Below are 11,816 nucleotides of genomic sequence, written 5' to 3'. Positions count from 1 at the left end.
AGAAGGACATCACAGGCAGTAACGGTGCAATATTCTCACACTCACAAGGAGATCACTGGCAGTACACACCACATGAACACACTCCACAACACATAGCAACAATACATTGGCATTTATAATGCCATTAGCTCAAACTCAAATAAATCCGAGCCCGATTGCATTTCTAATGCTTGTTAACATTGCGGAAGGTGCTGCAGCCAGCAGCACCGGCAGCAATGTTAAACTACCTGTTGCGGACGCTATGGTGGCAGCCGCATTGTAATGTGTGGTGCGGGACCGCCGCCATATAGGTGGGCGGTTCCTATCCTTGGGACGATGGCAGACGGACTGAAGTCCTCCGCCATTGTAATGACCCACAAGTTATCACTTATTAAATGTAGCAGCCCGTGTTAGTCTATGAGAGAGATAGCCTTCCAGCATTGAAAAACAACTTTATGAACTTTCACTACCGGTACGTGTAAAACGTAAACCCTCAAGTCCTAGTTTTGAAATACCATGCACACTGCCCTATAAGCCTTTAGGGCCTACCTTAGGGGTGACATATATATATTCAAAATGAAGGTTTAGGCATGGCAAAACTTTTATTTTGCCAGGTCGAAATAGCAGTTTAAAACATTGCTTGAGACTGCAGCGGCAGGCCTGAGCGATGCTTTCCAATGATACCTTAGTGGGTGACACAATGAGTGCTGCAGCCCACTGGTAGGATTTAATTTACAGGCCCTGGCTACATGTAATGCCATTTACCATGCTCTTATGAGTAAATTAACTGTGCCAATTGGGTGTATGTGAATGTTACCATGTTTAAAGGAGAAAGGAGAGAGCACCAGTGCTTTGTCACTGGTTAGTGAGGGAAAGTGTTCGGAGTTCTAATGCCAATAAATTCATAAAGTGAAAGCAAAACATCTGGGGGCATACTACACCAAGAATGTCAGGTCGAACAATATGTCAGCCTGGTCTACTCACAGATGAGAATAATAAATAGACAAGGTTTCAGTATAGTATATGCCTGTGGGTTTTAGTGAGAAGAATAGTCAAAGAAACCTAATCTAAATAGGTGACTCTTGCTTTCTTTAAACAGTAGTTTGTAAGTACATCACCTGGCACTGTACCCCCAGTCTGTTTAAATTAATTAATTTTTACCCTTCAAACACTTCATATAACTTACCTTGGGAAATGTAATGGCATACATTGTACTGAGACGATACCGTTCGAGTGCATTGTGTTAACTTAGTGGTAGTTCTCAGTGTAAAATATTTCACACACTTTAAAGCATTTTGGTGCAAAAATGCTTTAGCAAGAAAATAAAAATAAAAGTTAAATAATAGAAAATGACAAACTTATTAAACTTAGATAGGCGTACTCCATTGACTGTGCTTAGCACACACATACAGTTGGAAAAAGAGACTGTTTTCACTTAACAGTCCTTAAGTCCGAGGCGTAGTCCTTATGTGTGTCTTTTTATATCATCTATAAATGATATCTACTTAAGTTTGAAACTTTTTTTAAATCTACTTAACCAATGTAGCATAAGATCAATGAAATCACAATTTCAGCAGCAGGTGTCTTTTTGGGTTTCGCCTGCCGAAAGGCTGCGCTCTGCGCAGCTTTTCAGCGCAGGTGAAATCCTTTGTTGACTATAAGGAGTTCGGGAACGTCCCCCGGCTCTCATTGGCTAGCTCCATAAATGGAGGCTAGCCATTGAGTGCCGGATCTGTCCGTCAAGGCCGGACCAGATTCGGGGGCGTTCCCGAGATTTTTTCCCTGGGCGGAGTTACGTTTTTTCCGTTCCCTTCCCTTTCACTGAAAGTGATTTCAGATGCGCTGTCCATTCCCGCCCCCTCTGTGTGCCTTTCCGCCCCCCCTCGCTGTCCTGTGCACGTTTCCCGCCGTCCGTGTCCTCTCCCGCCCCCTCCCGCCCCCTCCCGCCGTCCGTGTCTTCTCCCGCCCTCCTCCCGCCGTCCGTGTCTTCTCCCGCCCTCCTCCCGCCGTCCGTGTCTTCTCCCGCCCTCCTCCCGCCGTCCGTGTCTTCTCCCGCCCCCTCCCGCCGTCCGTGTCTTCTCCCGCCCTCCTCCCGCCGTCCGTGTCCTCTCCCGCCGTCCGTGTAGAAAGTGAGTTGATGGGAAACACGTAGATGTATCTGTAGCTCGTGCAAGGGTTCGTACCTTACAGTGAAGGGAAAATAGGCTCTGAAATCTGATAAAATCGTCAGAAGTATATGCCGGATGTGGGTAGTCCTTGTGCTGGAGGCAAGAGCCCTCCTTGTGATGGCGGGTGGTGGTTGGGGGCGAGGGGGGGGGGCAGAGTGCTGGAGGCCTCAGTGTTGGATAGTGGGTTGGGGGCAGACTCCTCTTGCAGGAGGGCCTGTGCGCAGGGGAGTGGGCCCAGATCACCTTGTGTTGGGGGTTGAGGGCAGAGATTCCCAAGCGCTCCAGGACCACGTTGCCTCAGACGGCCAATGGCCTTGCACTTGGCACGCTCCCCACACATTCCTCCCACTCCCCTCTCCCTCCCTCTGGCTGGAGGTTAGTTTTTATCACCGCACCGCGGTGACCTAACCTGCTTGGGGGGATGCCTGGCTCTGCCATGCCTGGCCGGGGGTGGAGGAGAGAGCCGTGCGCAGGCCCCTGAGAGGGACATGGACGGGCTCCGAGCGGAGGGCACCTCTTCCAGCGGCCAGGCCCGGGGCTTCCTCGCCTCCCCCAACGTCTTCGGGCCCACCGCTGGCCGAGCAACATCTGGCTTCGCCTTCTCCGGCCCGGGGAGGTCATCCGGCGCTGCGCGCTTGGACTCCGGCAAGGATGGGGCCGGCGCGCCCTCCCTGGGCTATGGCTACCACTTTGGGAACGGATACTACAGCTGCCGCATGTCGCACGGGGTGGGGGTGCAGCAAAGCGCCCTGAAGCCCTCGCCTCATGGCGCCTTCCCGGTGGAGAAGTACATGGACGTGCCCGCCTTGGGCAGCGGGGCGAGCGCGCAGGGCAGCGAGGGATCCTCGCGGGCCAAGGAAGTCTCCTACTTCCCGGGGTACCCCGGGCCCTACCAGCCCATGCCCGGGTACATCGACGTGGTGTCCGGCTTCGGGCCGGGCGAGCCCATGCACGAGGCATACATCCCCATGGACGGCTACCAGTCGTGGACCCTGGCGAACGGCTGGAGCGGCGGCGTGTACTGCGCCAAGGAGCAGCCTCAGGGCGCGCACTTCTGGAAGTCATCCTTCGCAGGTGAGGGCTTTTATCCTTCTCATGGACATGACTGGGGCAGCTGCATCTGTCTGGAAGATAGAACGGGGCGCTTTTGCCAAATCCCATTACAGCTCATGGTAAGAAACTGACGAGCAAGGCAGATGCGTGGGTTCACATGGAGGCTGTATACACGGTATGTGAGTGCGTGATGTGGGGTGTGTCTGTGTGTATGTGTGTGCGGTGTGTGTATAAAATGGTTGTGTTTGCGTGGTGTGTGCATGGTGTGTACATGGGATATGTGTGTGCGCAGTGTGTGTGTTTGTGCATGGTATGTGTGGGGTTTGTGTTTTTATATGGTATGTGTGTTTCGCGTGTGTGATTATAGCTGTGTGTGGACATGATGTGTGTGGACATGCCATGTGTATGTGTGCATGGTGTTTATGTCCGTCTGTCTGTCAAGGGGGATGTTTTAATAATGGAAGTTATGGGCCACCAAAACGTCCACGGGAACACACATGCGCGCGCACTCGGCGTATTTCATTGCAACTCTCAGAATGATTCCCGTAATCACATCGCGTCCGGAGAGCTTTCCTCTGGGCTGAGGGTTTCTGAATCCCATGTGAAGTTTGACAAGTGCACACCACGACACTGCGCTTGACATGCAAACAGCGCCTCGGTTAATATGTGCTTGGAGAAGCCTCCCCACACACAGACCCAATTACACCGAACCTCTGGCACATGTCGTCAGACGCCACGGAGGTAACAACAGGGGTTGCGCCGCGATTCCTGAATTTCATCAAGTATAAATTATGTGCACTACAACTCGCTTAAGTGCCGGCGATTTATGTGCAGGGAGGCATGCCTTTGATCTCCCATCTGCCCTCCCAGGCGCCTTTCTATTCTCGCCCGTGCTACACGCTCCGGACAAATTCAAACATTGAAACTTTGCGACCGCCACACATATTACAAGACTTTTCTGGAACTCAATTGCTTTTACTTTGGGCTTTTGTTCCGGGGCAACCTTTATCAGTGGATCTGGTGTAAGAAAGCAATGTCACTCTGACATTTTCTGGAAATGAATGTGAATGCGATTCTCTTAGAAAAGCCGAAGTTCTTTCGCATCTGTTGCATGGCAATCAATACATATTGTATGTACATTTTCTTGCGTAACTGCAGTTATTCAGACACCGGATATTCGTGAAAGAATAAAGTATGTATATCAGAATAAGGGCAATTTATTGTTCTTAGTGGACACTGAAATAGCAGACCACGCATTTCTGTTTAGCCAAGTTTATTACATTATATGACTTTGAGCGAAATAAAAAAACACATGTACATCGAACGTTATTAAATACAACACATGTTTACGTAAATTAGTATTTCCTGCTTTTAGCTATCGCTGAAATAAAAGTCAGTACAATTTATCTGTTTTTTAGCAGTAAGAGCATTAAAAATAGCCCAAGATAGTGTCCCTAAATTAATTTTTAAAAAGTGCAGTTTAATTAAAAGCAGACGATGGCTGTCCATGAAACGGTAATCCACAGGGTTTCTTCCAATTTGTGAAGTTTGATTTCGGGCCTCGTTTTATCTTAAAATATAAACTATATTTTTACTCAAATCCGTTCATTTTATTAGGTGTTTCTAGTGAAACACTAAGGAATATATGTTGCTTTGTTGTTTCAAACAGTGCACCCTGTGAAATGGTCGTCAGTGAAATAGTACATTATCGGCTTTGTTCTGGTTTGTGCCATTCACTTTTCGGTGACAGTTGTCAGTGGAACAATACACTCTATTTGGTTACAGTGGGTGCAGGTTATGGTTGCTATCAGGGTATTTCGACAGTATCTTGGTGCTGAGAGGCAGTAAGAGTGTGTAAAATACAACTCAAGAATCCTAACCAAGAAACAGGACAGGTCTTCCTACCTCTCTGTGTGCACTGAAAAGGCCCTGACATGTCCTGACACATTTAGCTGCTGGTATTCTGATTCTCACATTTTGGTTGGCAATGAAACATATAAACAATTCGTGCACGTAATTGTTATATATTAGTTAGTGAAAACAAAAAAACTAAATATTTTGCTTTAATTCGTGCAGTTTATTATTAGGCGAAGACGTCAGTCAACTAAGAAATTACATTTTGGTGCGATTAGTGCGGTTTATGATGAGGTGTTGGGTGCCAGTGAAAAAAAATAATATTAATTTTGCTGCCATGTGTGCAGTTTATACAGAGGAGGTAGCTGCCACTGCAGTATTAAACTATATTTCATGTACAATTATTTCAGTGGGTGCTCAGTTGAGGTGTTACTAGTGAAACAGTAAATTGACTTTTGTATACATTTTGTGCAGTTTAGGAGGTGTGTGTTCTCAAGCAAAAAGCTAAATATTGTGCAACAGTTAGTGGTGTTGGATGGTTGTTACTGAAGCAATAACATGTATTTTATACATTAGAGCAGTTCAATACTTGGTCTTGGTATACACCCAATATGCTTTTTGGGTTTCGCCTGCCGAAGGCTGCGCTCTGCGCAGCTTTTCGGCGCAGGTGAAATCCTATGTTGACCATAAGGACTTCGGGGAAGACCCCCGGCTCTCATTGGCTAGCTCCATAAATGGAGGCTAGCCATTGAGTGCCGGATCTGTCCGTCAAGGCCGGACCAGATTCGGGGGCGTTCCCGAGAATTTTTCCCAGGGCGGAGTTACGTTTTTTCCCGTTCCCTCCCCTTTCACTGAAAGTCTGTCCATTCCCGCCCCCTCCGTGTGCCTTTCCGCCCCCCCCTCGCTGTCCTGTGCACGTTTCCCACCGTCCGTGTCCTCTCCCGCCCCCTCCCGCCGTCCGTGTCCTCTCCCGCCCCCTCCCGCCGTCCGTGTCCTCTCCCGCCCCCTCCCGCCGTCCGTGTCCTCTCCCGCCCCCCTCCCGCCGTTCGTGTCCTCTCCCGCCCCCTCCCGCATACTGGTCTATAGCGCTAACAAATTATGCATACAAGACACATAATAGTTAGGCAGGTTTGTTCCAGTTTTTTTATTTATTAGAATGATCCTAGAGCAACGCCTGTAGCGTCCGCCATGCTATATACCACAGTTTGAGAGAGCACTATAAAAAGTTAACACACATTTATGTAACATTCATTTCGATTTGTATTGTAGATCTGCTCTCGGTTATATTAAAACAAGTTGGAAAATACGTTGTGATTCTATGATTAAGACTACTGTAAAGATAAAGCTGGGCTTCTAGATTGTCAGTTTCTATTTCCGTGTTTCACATGCCAGTAAAAACACCCTTGAACGTGGGTGTAGCCCCAGCCTGCCGCAGACTATCGCTGCAAAACGCCCATGCAGCTTATGACCGGCTCTATAGCGAAGCAGCCACTGTTAGTCTCCACTGCCATCACACTGTTAGTCTCCACTGCCATCACAGGAGCTAACACTGAATCCATTCAATGGACAGAGGTACTTACTAATGTCATATGGCATCTTCCCGGTGACTGCTCTCTGCTAGGGTTCGGCGGAGGATCTGTCAGCCGTAGCTCCTGACAGGCAGTGGATGGTGCGCCTGCTACCTAGCTTCTCCTCAAACCCGGAAGAAGGCGGCGGGCTCGCGACTCTCCGTAGGCTGTTACCATATATAGTCAACTCGGTGCCTAGTTTCCAGCGGCCGCCCTTCCCTCGGAGCCAGCGCTGCTGCCTGCAGAAGGAACTGGCGGAAGCAACGTCAGGAGACCTGGCCAGTGAGCAGCCAGGGAAATGAGGAAGAGGCGCTGGAATAGAAACATAGAGAGGAGGAGGACGACGAGCCGGTCTCAACAGTACGGGAAGCTGGTGGCCATGTTGGAACTTATCATTTTCTACTTTACTGGGCACAGAATGAGTTCGAATCGTAAAATAAAAGAGATAAGATGCAATGTTGGACATTTCCTTTCAGTTTTGTTGTGTTTTCAATCTACCACAACACAGTCGCCCTATTAATACATTTCAAGTATTCCCTTTCTAGTTAGATGGACTTACATAGTTCGATGAAACAGTTACTTTTTACTATAATAATTAAAAGACACAAACGTATGTCACTCTAAAGTGAATCCTGTTTAAGATGGCCGTCCTGTGTTCAAATCACATTGCGAGTCTTGCCTACATACACACATCGCCACTGCTACAATAATTAGTATGAGTCAGGTGTAGGTGTGGCTCCGATTTTAGGGTGTGGTTCCTTGTAGGAAAGATTTGAACACCTATTAAATACACTGAACAAGCAGCGTAAGTGTTACGTTTTTTCCCGTTCCCTCCCCTTTCACTGAAAGTCTGTCCATTCCCGCCCCCTCCGTGTGCCTTTCCGCCCCCCCCTCGCTGTCCTGTGCACGTTTCCCGCCGTCCGTGTCCTCTCCCGCCCCCTCCCGCCGTCCGTGTCCTCTCCCGCCCCGAATGACGGGAGAGAGGGGAGAACCAAGGAAGGAAGAACAAGCATTTACAATGCAACGGTTTCGCCTTTGGAAAAGTTAGAGCTATTGGCAATGTAAAGGACAATGCCATTTATTTATCTGTTTTCAAAACCAACACATAAATACAAATGTTGTCATTTACAATGCCAATAGCTCAAACTTTTCCAAAGGCGAAACCGTTGCATTGTAAATGCTTGTTGTGACTTGAGCTCAATGTTCGGACTCAAAATTCAAGCTTTGGTATGTCATTTATGTAGAGTGCAGAACGAGGAAAGTCTTAAACTAAAGTCTTATCCTTTTTCAATTCTTTGGGAGTAATCTGTTTTGAGTTTGTAAAGTCACATCATGCAGCAGGTGACCAGCACATAGGTTTGGGTTTTTAAGTAATGCCAGATTCATGCTTACAAAGGCCTGGTCATACATTGCACATGGGTGCAATTTAACTGTTATTTATGGATGATTGGAAAAGTTTGTACAAACTGTGAAATGTCCTGGACCCCCAACTCAGAGCTGAACCTAACTACCTCAGATACTAACATTTTCAAGATAGCCTAAGGCTTCCCTTAAACCACTATAGTAAAATATCAGAAGGGGTAGCCACCTACCTGATTGAAACCCATCATCCTACCTATACTCTGCTCTGTATTGTTGATAATCTTCCTCATCTTCAATCGATCTGTTACTTTCTGCTAGTGGGTAGCACATGGGATCTTTGTCCGCAGAACTGTGACACTTCATTTCCGAAGTAGCTATGTGCTTTACAAGACTCATTATTATTATTATTATTATTATTATTATTATTATTATTATTATTATTATTATTATTATTATTCATACCAGGCATCCCATCAAAGTTAGCATTCAATCACAAAAAGCACTAAATAAAACATCAAAATAAGTGAAAAAATAAATATCATAGAAAAAGATCTCTAATGCTGACCTAGTCTCTTTAAACAAAGGAAGCTTAAATAGAGCAACGACCTACACCCAGTCTAGGAGACCAGGGCAGGTCTCTTAGGAGTAAATATAGCATGAACTGAGATTCAGGAAAACAAGGCTATACTCTAAAGCAAGCTTTAAAGTCACACATTTCGATATGCCCTTGTGCATCACATTCCTGCTCCTCACACTGATTCAGAAATTGAACTAGTGATTAGTTGGTTGATAATCAGAATACTCTGAAGTCTTTTGAGTAGTTAAATATAGTTTACAACTGGCATGCCTTGGGGAGCTTCAATAACCACATGATGAAGCATTTTTAACATTTAACCGTAACTTTATAACAATCTGCTCCAATACCAAGGCCACTGGAATATAAATATCCCCTGAATTACTAAAACATGGTACTGCAGAGAAGATCTAATTCTCGGAGGGACTAATTGTGTGAAATGCATCACAGCATTTTGGCAGTTTTTGTTCTTGTTACTCTGGCAGGTTTTAATGAAGCTCAAATAGGGCATGCTGCTTGTAATTTGATAATGTAGGCATTAATTTCGACAGCTGAAGAGCTCTGTGTTCTCTCCTTGCACTTATCTATTGCATTTTTTAGACATCTGTACTCTTCTCTTATACTAGCTAGTGGTGGTTATACTCGCTGCATCAAGACACAAATGAGATTGGGAAGTAACATCAGCAGCAAACTTAATTGGTGCAAACTCAAGTGTGTGGCAAGGACGGTCTTAGAATCTGTCAAAATTATTATGTTTGGACGTGTAATAGATCATGCCATACTGAAAATAGATATGGAACAGCGTAAGAATTTTCACGGCACAAGCAAAATGCTCTTGTTTTCGCTTGCAACAATATTCTCGCCTTTTGCTGTAATTTGACTTTGCCAATGGATGGCGCCCTGAGTTTGCTGCTTTATTTGTTCATACGCAAATGGCAGTCCTGTGTACCACACATTGGCAGGTTGTTTTTTCACTAAATGTTATGTCACATACAAGATTAGTGAGACCTCCACATGTGTTACTTTGTCCACCTACAGACCAACGGACCAAAGGATTTTCTTAGATGTAAGTCAGACATACGCCTTGAGCATTTCAAATTACACATGCAAAAAATGTGTGTCTGGTACAGAAAGCGTGCATAAATGCAGGTGGTACATACCTGTACAGACTGCTTACTCCTGGGAATGTTGATTTCTTTTTACTCTGCATCTCTAGGCATTACCAAGGCAGGATTCGCTGACACAATATTGAAAACCTCAATATTACAAAAATGTTGTGTCAGGAATATCGGTCACAAAAATATTGCCTTCCTATACTTATAATGTAAATTAGAAAAATATCTAAAAAATATATTGTTTTACACTAATATCGAAAAATATATTTAAAAAATAGTTTTTTGAGCTAGATAGTTAAAAATAGTGAATAATAAATGAATGAACATGTAGCAGTAATATAATGTAAATTAAAAATATTTCAATACTGTATAAAATATATATCAGAAAATACTTAAACAAACACACTCAAATACATATGAATACATGTATATTTAAGTACACATATATAATTTAAAACTATTTTCAAAATAATGTTTCAATTTATATTTTGAAAGTTAATAATATAACTATATATATATATATATATATATATATATATATATATATATATATATATATATATATATATATATATATATATACAACTAACACTCCAGGAAGCACTAAAAGGAAGGCCACAGGAAGCTTGATAAAGTTCATTTAATAAATCAAACACTTGCCAACAGTCATTGCGCAAAACACCAGGCTTCTCAGTCTTATTCCTTTGCCAGACGCAACAGACAGGAAACATAAATCCTTTCATCAGTGGCAGATTGCAGAAATGAAAAATCGCACTGAAACTTTCCAATTTAAAACACCTGCCCGTTTGGGTGTGGCACTCCCACTGCCTCATGGTGTTTGTAGTCAGTCAAAGAATCTTTATTCGGTGATTAAAAAACACCATAAAAGCACACTCATATATACATAGTAAAAAATCATTAAACATTTCAAGGTTCTTTGTACAGTGAATTTGCAAAACATAAATATAACAATTTAATCCTATTTAACGCTTAAAGGTTAAGATAAAAACAATTCAGTCTTCTCCTTTGGTGAGCCTTAAGCGCAATGCTACCTTAATAAAATTCATGATGCTACACAGTATTAATGGTTCCGCAGCTTTCTGTAAAAATACTAGTGCCTCCCTAGCGTGGACCAAGTTAGCTTTTTTCAAGAGGTTTACCAGGTATCTGCGTCTGGGCATTGAGTAAAAGGGGCAGAGTAAAACAAAGTGAAGGGAGTCCTGCGGAGACCTGTTGTCGCAGCCGCAGGGCCCCTTCTCTTCTATTGATGTAGCAAATCCCGCTGGTGATGCCAACATAAATGGGAGTAGGTTTAATCTGAAACGGCACATCGAGAACCTATCCTGTGCATTATACATAAGGTACAAGTATGGCTCCATACCATCCACACTCTTCACTAGGCGATGGGCCCTCACTGTCTTTTTACACCCTTCAGCCTCATCTCTGCGTAGGTTTTTCCGCTCAAGAAAAATTCTCCCAACATGCAGTTTATTCTGGGCTACAATGGTTGTAGGATGAATAAAAAGGTTCCCAAAACCTAGCTCCTCAAGGGTTTTCTTCACATAAAGGAGCCAGGGGATACGCATACACTTGTCCCTCTCTAAACAGTCCGATAGGATTTCTCTACTCAGTGCCGCATCAGGGTTGACCCAAATTTTTAACCAAGCAATAATGGGCCTCAATTTTATCAGATCTTCAATATATGGTCTCCCTAACTCCCTATGGGCGATCAAACCAGCAGTACTTTGTGGTACCCTCAAGAGTGATTTCAGATATTTATTTTCTTCTCGTTGGATACTAGTGGTATTGACAAAGCCCCATACTTCTGCCCCATAGATTACCTTGGAGCATGATACAGAGCTATACAGATTTAGCACCTGTTCCGGGGACCATCTCCCTAGCCTCCTGCCATAGCTAGCAATTGCCCCGTTAGATGCAATCATTTTACCACATCGTTCCTCCACCAAGGTATCAAACCGCAGGGCACCATCAAATGTTACACCAAGATAGGGAAATGTTTTAACCTCTTCCACGATGTGGCTCCCTATTGTGTATGTGTATTTAGCAGTGGTTTTTTTCCCCGCCACGAGCACATAAGATTTACTCAAATTAACAGAAAGGTCCAAGTCACCCATGAACTTAA

The 11,816-nt window shown here is 44.6% G+C and overlaps 1 pseudogene; it reads left to right on the top strand.

Moving 5' to 3' along the window:
* Positions 1 to 2,635: 2,635 nt before the first annotated feature.
* On the top strand, positions 2,636 to 3,331 carry LOC144762761 (homeobox protein Hox-D13 pseudogene; annotated as a pseudogene).
* The last annotated feature ends 8,485 nt before the right edge of the window (positions 3,332 to 11,816 follow it).

Source organism: Lissotriton helveticus, chromosome 6 (assembly GCF_964261635.1).
Source record: "Lissotriton helveticus chromosome 6, aLisHel1.1, whole genome shotgun sequence".
In the NCBI taxonomy this organism is placed as follows: Eukaryota; Metazoa; Chordata; class Amphibia; order Caudata; family Salamandridae; genus Lissotriton; species Lissotriton helveticus.
The sequence above is the reverse complement of the archived record's forward strand: the minus strand, read 5'-3'. Positions and strand labels throughout refer to the sequence as shown.